Here is a 14,796-nt window from a genome sequence, read left to right as displayed (position 1 = left end):
GTATCGTAAGCAATCAATTCAAGGATTGGTCAGTTGCCACGAAGTTCCACCATGGTCTGCAGTCGTTTGCAGTCTTCGTTCTTACCACGTATCTGCCCGCTCCTCCTTTATTTACTCATTGTTTGATGAAGCTGTATCTCGGACTTCCATGTGGTGTCTTTCCTGCAGTGAAATATTCTGCTACGTTCTGTATAAATTTTGAATGGCAGGTCGCATGGCCCTACATGGGAAAACGTCGCTGTACTAAAGATCTCCTCTGGTTTACCATCTCAAGGGCCTTGCTATTAGAAATCTTATTCTTACACGAGATTGTCATTATACTTCGAAGGCACCATGTTTCAAATGCATCCAGGTGATCGATTTCTATCTCGCATAGTGTCCAGATTTCAGAGACATAGGCCTACAATGCTAATAGACCAAACGTGTGTAGCAATCGTATTCCTGTGTGAAGACATGATTTACTGGTGCAAAGTAGTATGAGTTTCTGCATAAATGCAGCTTTGGCATTCCCAGTGTGACACTTAACTTCTGGAACAAATTAATCACCATGAATAATCTTCTGATCAAGGTAAGTGAATTCTTCTACTTTTTCTATATTCTGGCCATGGGTCTAATTGACTCTTCAGAGATGAATATGCAGTTACAATGCACTTTTTTAATTATTGATCTTCATCTCACAGTTATAGCAACCCGTGAAATTTCTTCGAGCAACGTTGAAGCACGCAGTTGTTTTAGTTGGAGAAGGTAAAATGGCAAAATATTTCTATACAATTATTTTACATTTTAATATGGTTTCCGCTTACAATTACGTAAGACACCATGGTGGCGGTTCCGTGAAAATCAAAATTAATTCCTTCTTTGTAATACTGGACTGGAATGTATAACTCTGTATATCGAATTAGAAACTATTCCTCAAAGATGACGAATACACTGTAAAAGAAATCAGACACTTCAGCTAGAATGTTTCGAGACTCGGGGTTTTATATCATAACAGTTAACTACAGAGAATGTTTCGATTTCTCTACTTTTGATACACTTAAACAATTTCTACTGTAATAAACACATGAAATATTAATTAGATGATTTTGTTCTTTCTTTGAAAGGCCCTATCATCTTAGTCATCGGTCCCATATAGTAATTTGATAAATGATTCACAATAAACACCAGTTTTCAGATACCATGGTGATATTTAACTTATCTTTAGCAGGTCAGTGATTTCTTATTTTTCATTCTATTAAAGATCAGGATCTGTATTAGGGGCTACCTCGATTAGGCAGTAGAGGAGAGCTCGATTCCCCGCCAGGAAGTCGAAATATTTAGGAAATGAGATTTCCACTTCTGGAGGTATACATGGCCCTGATGTCCACTCAGCCTACACACAAAATGAGTACCAGGTTAATTCCTGGGGGCATAGGTGGTCGAGCTGATCACTCTACCCCACCAAGTGACGAGGCTACGGATAGTGGAAGCCTTTACCTTCCACTCCACCAAGGGTTTTCATGGCCTGTACGGAGATGACAGGGGAATTCAATACAGCAGTCGCAATCTAAGGCGATAGTGTCCATTATCTAAGTTCGAAACCCGATTCTCCACTTTTCTGATGGATTTACTTCATTTCATATGGATAATTAATACTAAAAGAGGGGAAATGATCAGCTTAAGTGGGGATGTAGGTACACCTTTATGAGTAAAACAGTTCGATTTTCTTTTCTTTTCTTTTATAGCATATAATCTGGCGAAGACCGAGCTCGATAGCTGCAGTCGCTTAAGTGCGGCCAGTATCCAGTATTCGGGAGATAGTAGGTTCGAACCCCACTGTCGGCAGCCCTGAAAATGGTTTTTCGTGGTTTCCCATTTTCACACCAGGCACCTTAATTAAGGCCACGGCCGCTTCCTTCCCACTCCTAGCCCCTTCCTGTCCCATCTTCGCCTTAAGACCTATCTGTGTCGGTGCGATGTAAAACAACTAGCAAAATAATAATAATAATAATAATAATAATAATAATAATAATAATAATAATAATAATAATAATAATAATAATAATAATAATAATAATCTGGCGAATAGAATATTACCTCCACTGTTTTAAAATACAAAGCCCAGATCCAATTCTTGTGGAACATAGTGTTTATATCTTCTGGTACAGGCCAGAAGAGATTAGTCAACTTCATTGACCTGCCTCTGCCTCATCCTTGGCTTTGGCAGCATGAAAGTGACCGAGATAAGAGCAACGCTACCAAGCGAGTTGGTCGTGCGGTTAGGGATGCGTACTGTGAGATTGCATTCGGGAGATGGTGCTTTTGAATTCCAACGTCGGTAGCTCTGAGGATGGTTTTGCGTGGTTGCCCATTTCCACACCAGGCAAATGCTGGGGTGGTGGTGATGATTGTTATTAAAGAGGAAGGATAAATGGGCAACCATCTTCCATTAACACTAATCAGAGTGAGAAATGGAAGGGATCCGACACTTCGAGAAATGTATCGGACATAGAAAGAGGAGAGTTCGAAGGGCGTGAAAGGGAAAAGCTCCGTAGTTCTCTAATACTCTAATAGGGTAGGAAAAGAAACAAGAGTTGACCAATGGAGGTCAGACAAGATAGATGAAAATGAGGAGCCTGGCATAATTTGAAGCAATTATAGGACTCAGCTAAGGGCCCCGTGGTCACCAACCCACTCCCTCAAGTTGAGCCATTGGGGCCCCTTTTAGTCGCTTCATACGCCAGGCAGCAGATGCCGCCCCCACGCAACGTTGGACAATTAAGGGCACGGCTGCTACCTTCTCAGTCTTATCCCGTTCCCATCCTTGCGTCGCTGGAAACCTTGTACGTGTCAGTGTGACGTAAAACCACCAGTAAAGATTAATGCTAGTAATACCATTCCTTATGCAGCCACCGAGCGGGTTAGCTGTGCGGTTAGGGGCGCGCATCTGTGAGCTTGCATCCGGGAGATAGTTGGTTCGAATCCCACTGTCGGCAGCCCTGAATATGGTTTTCCGTGTTTTCCCATTTTCACACCAGCCAAATGCTGGGACTGTACCTTAATTAAGGCCACGGCCGTTTCCTTCCCACTCCTAGGCCTTTCCTATCCGATCGTCGCCATAAAACTTGCTGTATCTGTGTCGGTGCGACGTAAAGCCACTAGCCTTATGCAGCCAGCCCCTATTGTGAATGTGTAGTTCACAGAGTCGCGTAGTGTGAGCATTTCTGTGGCCTTGGCAGACTGATATATATATATTTGGTATTTGCTTTACGTCGCACCGACACAGATATGTCTTACGGCGACGATGGGATAGGAAAGGCCTAGGAATTGGAAGGAAGCGGCCGTGGACTTAAGTAAGGTACAACCCCAGCATTTGCCTGGTGTGAAAATGGGAAACCACGGAAAAACTATCTTCAGGGCTGCCGACAGTGGGGCTCGAACCCACAATCTCCCGATTACTGGATACTGGCCGCACTTAAGCGACTGCAGCTGATATGTATTATGTAGTACCCTACCTTCTGGCTCAGGGAAGGAAGCAACGGCTAACTACCTCACTAATTATTTTCTTTATATGTCCCTCTTGGTATGCCTAAGCCATTCTATGATAGCCGGTGGTGGAGCTACTGGGGATCCAGTCAACCAAATTCGGGCTGAATACTGAACATTTGTATGTAAATGTCCAAATGATACGTTCAACTCTATTATATGTGTATCTTGAAGGTATTTGGTGAAGGTAAAACTTTCAAAAATTTAAGGTGGAAATTCTACCCGCGTTTTTACAAAATATGTGTTTTAAAACGATCAAGAAAAATTGCCTAAGTTCCATAATGTGTTACCTAGTGTATTATGCAAGCAAGATGTGGATGTCTATTGCAGTTTTCAGTACCATGTCAGGAGGTTATTTTCATGGGCACATTGAAAATATTCAGTCTCAGTCTTAACCCTACCGGGCGAGTTGGCCGTGCACGTAGAGGCGCTCGGCTGTGAGCTTGCATTCGGGAGATAGTAGGTTCGAATCCCACTATCGGCAGCCCTGAAAATGGTTTTCCGTGGTTTCCCATTTTCGCACCAGGCAAATGCTGGGGCTATACCTTAATTAAGGCCACGACCGCTTCCTTCCAACTCCTAGGCCTTTGCTATCCCATCGTCACCATAAGACCTATCTGTGTCGGTGCGACCTAAAGCCCATAGCAAAAAAAGTCTTAACCGTCCCCGTTCTGTTGAGCAAACAGGGCGACGAAATGTCCGCACCATTGTCTATTTTCTACGAATGTTTCAGCATTGCTTCAGGAAAGTCCAACAAGCTTCCGGTCGTTGGCGAATGTTCGGCGCCAGGTGTTCAGGAAGTGACTTCTAGTCCGTCTGGCTTCTGGAAGGACCCGGTGCATGGTTACTCGAGGTGTACGATGTCGCGGCGTACGTAGAAAATGGCCAGCAAACTGCAGTTGACGGCGTGCAACAGTGACGTGTAGGCTCGGCAAGCCACTGTGTCGGAGCACGTCCTTGTTGATGATATGGTCAATTCAACCTAAACTTCAGAATCCTGTAAAACATTGATCTTTCCTATGATACTAACCGTCATCTTCCACGTTTCGCCTGTTTTTGGAACAACTATGGTTGAGTGCAACCTAATTTAATGTTAAGCGAGATGGAACCTGTTGTCTAGAGTGCTTGGAAACGCTGAAATACAGCTGCAGCCTTCCAGATGCGAGCGCGGGTTCCACATGGCCATCATTAGTGATGAAGCTAACGAGGTTAAGTGGATTTGTGGACAGTCTCCGCTTCAGCCGAGTGGCACCGATGTTTATGTAGATTTGTATGCATCCAGCCCCGAATCACATCACTTTTGAATTACCTGTGCTTATACGTAGATCTATCATGCCGGTTTCACGGTCGAGTCCTGTGGAGATCTTGTTGCGGCTGAGTACCACGTACAGTCAAAATTGCAATGTCACCCTGAAAATCCAAGTATGTCAACAGAGTTTGATCAACTCACGGTCCAGCACCTCGTTACCTTCATATTTTACTTTACTGATATCGCATTCTTTACGATGTCATAGATCAGTCAGTTGTGACTGGTAAGTATTCTCTATAAATTTGAAACAATGAAGTTTATTGAAGTGGTCAACCTATGCAATACAATACATTCGTGAGAATGTTTATAACTTACGCATGACACTTAAAATTGGGACATGTTTCGCCATTGCTGTGAGCATCGTATGCCTATATCTCAGCCTCAAAATCAATTGTAATCGGGACTCAGATACATTCATATTAAACCATCATACAAGTAAAATAGTAGTTAAAAATACAATGTGACGGTCCCTTACTGACAGGTAAACGAGATTTAGTGGAGTCCTTGAAAGAGTCTTTGAAATAATTCATAAGATATCTGGTGTTGGCACCTATTAAAATAATCATCATGTGGTGTCCCCATATGCCAACAAAATCTGGTTTTGCTCCGATCTTTGCTCAGTATCTCGGGGCTGACCGGTTCACGCCCTCTCGTGAACGTCTAACTAATTGTACTAGGCTGAGATATCGGGGAACATATACTTCCACTGACAGACATGAATAAGAATGCAAGTATGAAGAAGGTTGGAGCTATGCTAAAATAAAGGCAACATTTGTTAAATTTACTCTAACTTATTCAAAAGAAAATCAAAGCAATTAATTTGGCAACATCATACTATAATTACGACCAAACTCATGACATAAAGACGAATAGAATTTCACTTAAATTCATATTCCAAATGTCTGGAATTCAATATATGTGTGCACTCAAAACTACGAACATAATTAACCGCCGAATATTTGATCACTTAGCCGAAGGATTTGCTTATTTCTCATCACGATGTGCCTATCCTCGATGAGTCACTATCCAACTCGCGCAGGTTTTAGGAGAACAATATAATTTAACCTAATCTACAATACTGTACATCGTGAGTGAATCGTTATCTTATCGACTACACACGTAACATCAAATAAACCTGAATTTTAACCCTCGCGTGAGCTTCATTTATCATATACAATTATTCACAAAGCAATGAATCACAACACAAATTAAAACAAATCAACACACACACACACACAGACCCTTAAGAATATAATGTCACTCCGTTATCGCGAATACACTCTCATTCAACATTAAGCAGATCTCCATTCATGCCGATAAAAACTGATAATCATGGCAGAAACTAAACAAACCTACTTCATTCTAACGTTCTTGCAGTTATTTCCTGGTCTAAAATACTCGGTTACAGAAATCGATAATCTATACTCGTGAGTAGTGCGATGCTAATATTATCATCACATAGGCCTCTGCAAATCTGACACTCCTTGGGATCCATATAAATACATTCGCCGTCCAGATGGCATATAACATCAGCTGACAGCGACTACCAATATCACACATCTTCCGCCTTACACGGACGGGAATTCAAATACGTTCACTTCTCAGGGCACTCGCCTGCACATGCACCCGGAGAACGACGCTCCGTATTAACACACATGTGGTCCCAAGGCTTGTCAATATTCTCATACCACCTTACCTCAATGGCCTCTCTGAAAAACCCTATCTTATTATTTAATTATCAAATGCGCACTCTCAATAGCATTGCCTAACTGCATATGACGTTAATTTAACTAACAAACAAACACTCAATGTATTTTTCAGTCATCACGTTAACCTTAACCATGCTCAACACTCACAATTATACTAATTTCCATGTTATATCAACTGCATACGGTAATCCTTGAAATAACCTGCCGTTATCAACTGCGCAATCGTTATATTTCCTATCCGTGATTAATAAACTAAGTAGATAATTGTACCATGGTAAATGCATTATTAATAAATTTCCCCTGGTAACGTTGACTCTGAAATACTAATCACATAATAATCATTTCTATATCTAAGTCGACTCTTTCTTACTAACACAAACTCACGCATGCACACTACCCTGTATGCATGCATCACAATCAACATTCTCTACGGCTTGACATTATATTCCGTCCCATATATGTCTCTGCTTTTATCCCTTGACTCCCATAACATTTAAATATTTACTTCCCTGTATTTACATGTATAATTTATCTCAAGTGGTCCTCATGCATTTTAACTAAACCACCCGTCACAACACAATATGAAATGAAATGAAACGAAATCACTCAGTTTACCTTTCTTTACAAATTCCTATCATTTACTGTACCGTAAACTACGGTTTTCAAACCTTTATAATAACAAAATCCTAAAGCCTAATATTTGCAAAACAAAACGTTCCCTCTAAAACATCTACGTGAGTTTTTACATGCTAAAAATTTGTTCTACTCATCCTTCGGCTTTCATCTCTCCTCCAGCGTAGGGTATCGTTACCTACTGCTTCTACTCCATCATGATTCCATCTCTGGGTCCCATTAGATCAACTGCTCCTTGAATGCTGGGCTGGATCATGACGTCTCCTGTTCTGGATACGACACTGCTACTGCTGTCCGTCGCTGATTTGCCCGGACTCGTACTGGTTGCACGAATAGCCTGGTAACCTCGTGACAGTCTGTAACGTCACTCGGACCTCATTTATTATTTAACCATTGACTTACAGAGTTATTAATCATTAATAATGGCTATCTTGATCTATTTTATCTTAGTGGATTGTGTTTCTACCACTATTCCTTACTGTATTTCTAATGTTTATCTTCACTAGCGCACACCGTTCGCGGATGCCCGTCGGAAACTCCGCACTTCAGTTTCGTTTCTGTAAAGCGACGGTCTTCGATACTCGGACGCACTCGTAATATGCCTTGCTTATGTCAATCGTACTGATATATCCTCTAAACCTGTTTATTACTTCTAATACACCGTGTCCCTTCTGAATTTCTTTACACGACCTGCGCGTATACTTTAATATTGTTTTCATATTTAACCGATTCCCGAATGACACTCTCCGCACAGTATAAAATAATTCTAAGTCTGCTTCAGTAACTAAGTTCGAGAATGAGTTCAAAACTTGATTAAGTTTGAGTCAGTAACTGTCTTCAGCGGACGCAACGCACGCATGAATTAACACTGCAACTCTTAAGAAATGAGATTGACAATCAGAATTTCAATGTGACTACAGAAGTCTTCTATACAAAAGGCATATCAAGCGATTGTGGAACTGAAACAGCTGTGAGTTATATTATAGCCAAGCCCTTGGTTCATGGTATTTTAAAATGGTCTATTGTTGACAGGCGACCTAATTTGCACGCTGTAATGGTTTAGAGAATAAGCGAATAAGAAGCATAGGTAGATCAATGATAACCATTACAGCGGAGGGGGAGGAAACGACCGTGGCCTCAATGAAAGTACAGCCCCAGCATTTGATTTGTCTGGTGTGAAAATGAGAAACCACGGGAAACCATCTTCTGGGCTACGAAGAGTGGGGTTCCAACCCACCATCTCTCTAATGCAAGCCGATAATTACATGACCGAAACCGCGCAGCCGCTTGCTCGGTGGAAGGGTAAGTAGTTATGAAGTATATATTATGTACAGTTTTTGTCATGTGCAGAACTGATGTTAAACTTTGGTGTTAGTCCACAAGTACAGTAGACTATGTTACGAAATATGCGAGGCTATACATGGGTGTCTAGCCCTTTCCTGCCCGATGGGACTTTAAAGTCCTGGCATATTCTAAGGTTGCTAGTCAACCAAACACTTACCCTCCTTCAGGCCTAATGAAGTACAGTCGAAGAACATACGCAAACGCACATCACTCGACGTTACAAAGAAGTAACACACGTAACACCACACTCACGAAAATACAAAAAACAAATTCCATGGAGTGTTCGAAACTGACTAATGACTAGTCAGGAACTGAATCCGCGCCTCTCATACAAATAAAACCAATATAGAAAGGCAATAACCCAAGACAGATGTAGTTTAAAACATAATAGGGTTTATTAAACTAAACTTTGGCTAAAGCAAGGATAGAGTAGAGTATAACTACAGTTGGGACGTAGGGGAAGTGAATAAAAGGTACATGCATAATCGTGGACCTTTTAACGTTGCTTGACCTGATTAGGAGATCCTTTTATGTCACCGACTTCTCATTCAATTGCATCATAATTTCTTCACAATAATATAATAATTTAGAGGCTGGGGAACAATCATCGATTTACGATATAATGAGATAAGGTCAAAACATTTCTTTCTTTATACGGAGAAATAGTATAGTAACCGACTGGTAACCACAACCTTATCAGAAAAAGAGAGCGAGGTCACAGACATACATTAAGAATTCTTATTCATACGTAACAACAATCCCCAAGGAATTAGCATCGAGGAAAGGATAATACATGGGTAAAGATGTACTTTTGCCAAAAGATGAACCGTGATATACAAAGAGGTTATCTACACAAAAAATACACATACTCCCAGAGCATAAAATAAGAAAAATAGAATTAGATCCCAAACTACAAATAGAAATGGCGGAATCATCCTAATATGGGGAATGAAACAAGCCAAATGCCCACCCAAACACACAAAAAAGGAAATAACGCCCGTAAGGAAATACGAAAAATAAAGATAGCACAAATCCGTCATTCATACTATCCATTCATACATGAATACATGTAGACCAAATGTCCAAGGTATCATAAAAGCAAAACAGAGACACACTGCGATGGAATCGCGACAGCACAAGCATGTACGCTCATAGTGCATGGCGTCGATCTGAAAGATTAGATCCATGTTTCAGGGTGGCCGTAAATATAAGACAAGGCTCATCCCATCGTATAAAATCTCAGAATAATCACGCTATTGGACACCTTCACATCTGCTCTAGAGGCGAAAATGAATTGACCCAAGATAGCATTATATGTACACATAACATAACGAGCCCAAGATGAGACGTCGAGGAAGGAGACATAGGTACAAGTCTCGAATACACAACCAAGGTAGACTGACAATAACATGTACCCATACACACAAAATGGACCTATGTTGCCTTCTTGTCCTTACATAACAGTATAAATGCATTCAGGAATAATAATAATGCAAAAGGAAAACAGAGAATATCTCATCGCAACGATAAAATGAAAAAATAACACAAACGGGATCACAAAAGCATTAAACCAAGTAGCCCGGGCAACCAAAGAAGAAGTTAAATAAAAAATACTAGGGGTCAGATTCCGTACATATTAAGTGATCCTGAACATAAAGTCAGGACAGATAATTAGGTAAGGCAAGGTTTTCATCTCTTCCAAAAACCATTTGTACCACATGATACACATTTTGCAAGACGGTCTCGCTATATTTTTTTAAAAAACCCTCTCCTTTTAATAAAGAGATAATAAAAGCATAACGGTAGGGAAGAAAGAAATGTCTTAGGATATCAAAGTGGCTTGGTGGCACCATTTGTCAAGTTAGGGAAGAAGTAATTGTCAAGTCCAAGAAAGTTACAATATTGGAACAACAAACATATTATGGTATAGCCTCTAGGAAATAGATTAATAGCATTAGTGAGATGGAGCAGAAGAGCATTTGGTACGGCACATTAAGAAACAAATTATTTCATATCTGACCTCATGCTCCTGATGGGAAATGTGAGTACCTTGTTTCTTTCACACTATAAACTTCTGGAATTTTTGTTTACTAACCTACCAAGAAAGTGCTGTAAACTGTTGTGTGCTATGCGTTTACTTTGTGGTCTCACTAGGTGTGCAATCGGCGCTGTGGGAAAGTCAGTGCAGCTTATGATAAGTACTTTTATATTGATATTGTGCTTTCATATAGTTTTAAGGAATAAATACTACAATATTTATGATACTTGTGCTTTTAGATTACTCACAGTTTTACAAAATTTGTGCATGACTCAAAAATCCCCTTCAGGCTACATGTGCACACAATGCATTGCTTATTATTTTGGAGGTTATGCGTAGAGATTCATTTCGGAGTTTGGCTTAGATTTACTGTTGGTATTTTATCAGTCGTACATAAGTGAACATTATTATTTATACCTGTATTTCATTCATACTGACAATTATATTTGCATTTTATAGAATCATAGATTGGCCTACAAATATTGGTGACCAGGAAGAGTTTATTTTGAAGTTGCTGGAATTAGTTTGTGATTCTGGATCTGAAACAGAATTAGAATAATATTTCTGCAGTGATGATGATGAAGGAGAAGAAGAAGGAAACGTTAACGGAAAGTCTGCAAGGCACGATGATGATACATTTGATAACATATATGAAGAACAGTTGGAAGAAATTCGAAATGTTATGCCATCAACTTCTGCTTCACCTGAACACGTTCCTACGAAGGAATATTTTTTTGCTAGTTGCTTTACGTCGCACCGACACAGATAGGTCTTATGGCGACGGTGGGATAAGAAAGGACTAGGAGTGGGAATGAAGCGGCCGTGGCCTTAATACCTGGCGTGAAAATACGGGACCACGGAAAACCATCTACAGGACTGCCGACAGTGGGGTTCGAACGCACTATCTACCGGATACAAGCTCACGGCCAACTCGCCCGGTCCGAAATATCTTGAAAAGGTCAGTTTTAATTTTTGCGATTACAGAGTTTTTTTAAATAATGTACCACAAGCAACACTTCGCTAAGTAGTGGAGGATAGCTTCGTAATCACAACCGAATGTCAATGCTCACTCGCTTCCCTGCAAAGTGTGTTCTCTCTTTCGCTTCATTGTGGCGTATACTTGTTACGTAAGCTGCCCGCATTTACGTCACGTCAGCCCGGCCGCACTGGGATAGCCTCAACGGGAGCCCAGCTGAGCACCTCTGGTGTAGATGAAAGCAGGTTGTTATTCAAAGGTCGCAGTACAATGAAACAGTCAAATTTCCTCAAACCAGTCAAACGTGGCTTCAAAATTTGGTGCCTTGCTGACCAGAATTGTTTTGTTTCACATTTGCAAGTGTATCAGGGGAGGGAAGAAAAAGTTGAGGAAGCATTTTCTACATATAGTCTTGGCGAGAGGGTAGTTTTACAACTGAAGAATAACAACTTAATAATTTTCATTGGCAACTTTTTCACGTCTCTAAGACTATTAGAGGTTCTGAAAATCAATAAGACACTAGCTTATGGTACAATTAGGAAGGAAAGGAAAGGTATGGCTCCAATGATAGATGACAAACCATTAAAAGGAGGTGAATTTGATTAGAGGATTTCTAGCTTGGGTATCTCTGTATTCAAGTGGTAGGATAAGAAAACAGTAACCCATGCCACTGATTATCATGGGAATTAATCAACTACCACTACAAGGAAGCAGAGGGATGGAACAAAGCTAAATGTTGAGTGTCCAGTAATTGTTCGGAAATACAATGAAAACATAGGAGGGGTAGACTTTGCTGATCAACTGAGGTCTCTGTATAAGGTAGATCGCAAGTCTCCTAAATGGCTATTCTGGTCAGCCATTGGTATAATATTTGTCAATACGTCATTCATTGTTATTTATTTGATAAGATATCCGCACTAGAATTTCGGAGACTGGTAGAACAAGGAATTATGGGTCAGAGAAACGGAGGGAATGGAGTAAAGAAAGGGAGAAGGATGTCACATCTGTCACCAAGGGGCAGTTCCAGCATAATACACATTACGAAGAGGAGAAAGGGAAACTCCTTTACTGTACCAAATAATATTAGGCTGGGTAATTGAGGGGTACGCTGGCCAATGTTTATGAACTACAGGGGACGGTGTGAAGTATGCACAGCAAACAATGTGGAGTCAAGACCACACACCAAGTGTTCTGTTTGTAAGATATTCTTTTGTCTGAACGAAATAAAACAACATGTTTTAACACTTATTATGATGTTGTGGTCTAAAAAGTGATGTTTGTATGCTAGAAAACTCTATGTTCCACATATTGTGTGTTCCAATATGTATTAAGCATTTAGAGCCTGACGGGACTTGTAAGTCCAAATTACGTTTTGTAAATAAATAAATAAATAAATAAATAAATAAATAAATAAATAAATAAATAAATAAATAAATAAATAAATAAATAAATAAACTAATTTTGAAGGCAGATTTGTATCTTTATTCCATTTGGTGATAACCTACCAAAATTTGAAGGTATTTGGTTTAATAATTCTTAATTTGGGCAGGAAAGGGACAGTTAACTCTTCCTCTGGGCTGCACGTGATCTATCTCTCTATCTGCTTACCTCGGTGTCAAGGAAGCACCAAATTTTCGTTCAGTATGCATAACGAAATATTGTTCCATAGTGCGTCTCTGTAGCGTAATGGTTGAATATAAGGTGCCATTCTCGCAGGCGCGGGTTCGATTTGCGAAACTTCCAAATACTTAAGAATGGCAAAAGGGCTGACATCTTGTTAAAATCGTACGTACAGCTCACCTCCATGGGGGGTGTGACTGAAAAGAACTGCACCACCTCGGGATGAGGACACGAGTTTACTTTATTGGCCGTTTGTGAAAAAAAATGTAAGGCAAGCTTGACTCAAATAGTATAGTCTTGATATGAGGAAGGGCATCCATTCAAAGATAAATATAGCCCTCCAACCTAACCCAGGATGATGCCGACCATGAGGAAGTCCAATGATGCGGTGGCCATACATTACGGCGGACATGGTTAGGATGGCATATGTGCGAAAACGGGTGCTATCCTGATTTTGCAGTTCAGAATTAATTTCCCTAGCTATTTCTTACTTTTACCCTCGGACAAATTACTTGTCTGAATTTTAGTCACTCTCTTTTCCTCCATGCCTTTGCTGGCAGGACCTAGTGTTTACAGTGCACTATGTCTTCTGGTATAGGCTAGAGAAATTTTGTTACTTTCATAGATCTGTCTCTGTCTTATCCTTGTCTTTGACAATATGAAAGTGACTGAGGTATGAGCGCTGCTAGTAATGCCAATCCTTATGCAGCCAGTCCCTGCTATGAATGGTGTGAAAATGTTGCTCATAGGGTCGGTTGATGTATGCATTTCAGTGGGCTTGGCAAACTGATATGTAGTAGCAACTCTGGCTCGGTGAGGAAAGCAACGGGAAACTATCTCACTCTTCATTTCCCTAGTACGCCTCTTCAGTGATGCCTAGGCCATCTATGACAGCTGATGGCAGAGCTGTTGAGGATCCCACCAGCAGCATCGCTGACGGACTGAACATACATACAACATACATACATCTTTTCCTCCAGTTCTGGAATACTGCCCTCTGGCGAACTAATAATTTCTTTGTCTATATTGTCATTCTGACCTTTGCCCTTCTTAGCGCAGAATTCCATTACCCCTAAACTCAAGGATTTACCTCTCCCTGCCAACGTCTTGTTTTTGTCATCAGATGGGGCGCTGCTCCCTGGATTCGTGTCGACTGGACAGTCAGCTGGTTGGCCATCCCCCTCTCCTGTGCGTTTGTCACTCTGCTGTCCTCTGCTGAGTATGCAGGTCGCTGTTGTCATCAGACTGTACGTTGTCAGCCGCCGTACAGGCAGCTGACGGCAAATTTCTTGCTCTACAGACAGTTGCATGTCCTGAGGAGATGAACTTCACTGCATGCCCATTCCCGTAACTGTGCAATTGACCAAATACGCGACCACTTACTGTCACCTGCTATAAGACGTTTGCCTCTGATGTATGCTTTTAGTCCATAATTCCTAGCTTTTACTAGATGAAATCGCAAGAATCTCTGTTCCGTGACAGTCTCTTTATCCATGTATCTTCTCACCCAAACCCTTTCTACTTTTAGGTTATTCGTATTGAGGATGATTTTGTTCGCTTTCAGAGCCGAGATCAACTTAACTTTAATAGGTCTTTTCCCTTTGACTCTCCTCAGCCTGTGAATTTCATCAATGTCCTCTTC

The sequence above is a fragment of the Anabrus simplex genome, chromosome 6 (genome assembly GCF_040414725.1).
Source record: "Anabrus simplex isolate iqAnaSimp1 chromosome 6, ASM4041472v1, whole genome shotgun sequence".
Classification (NCBI taxonomy): domain Eukaryota; kingdom Metazoa; phylum Arthropoda; class Insecta; order Orthoptera; family Tettigoniidae; genus Anabrus; species Anabrus simplex.
Note: the sequence above shows the minus strand (reverse complement) of the source record.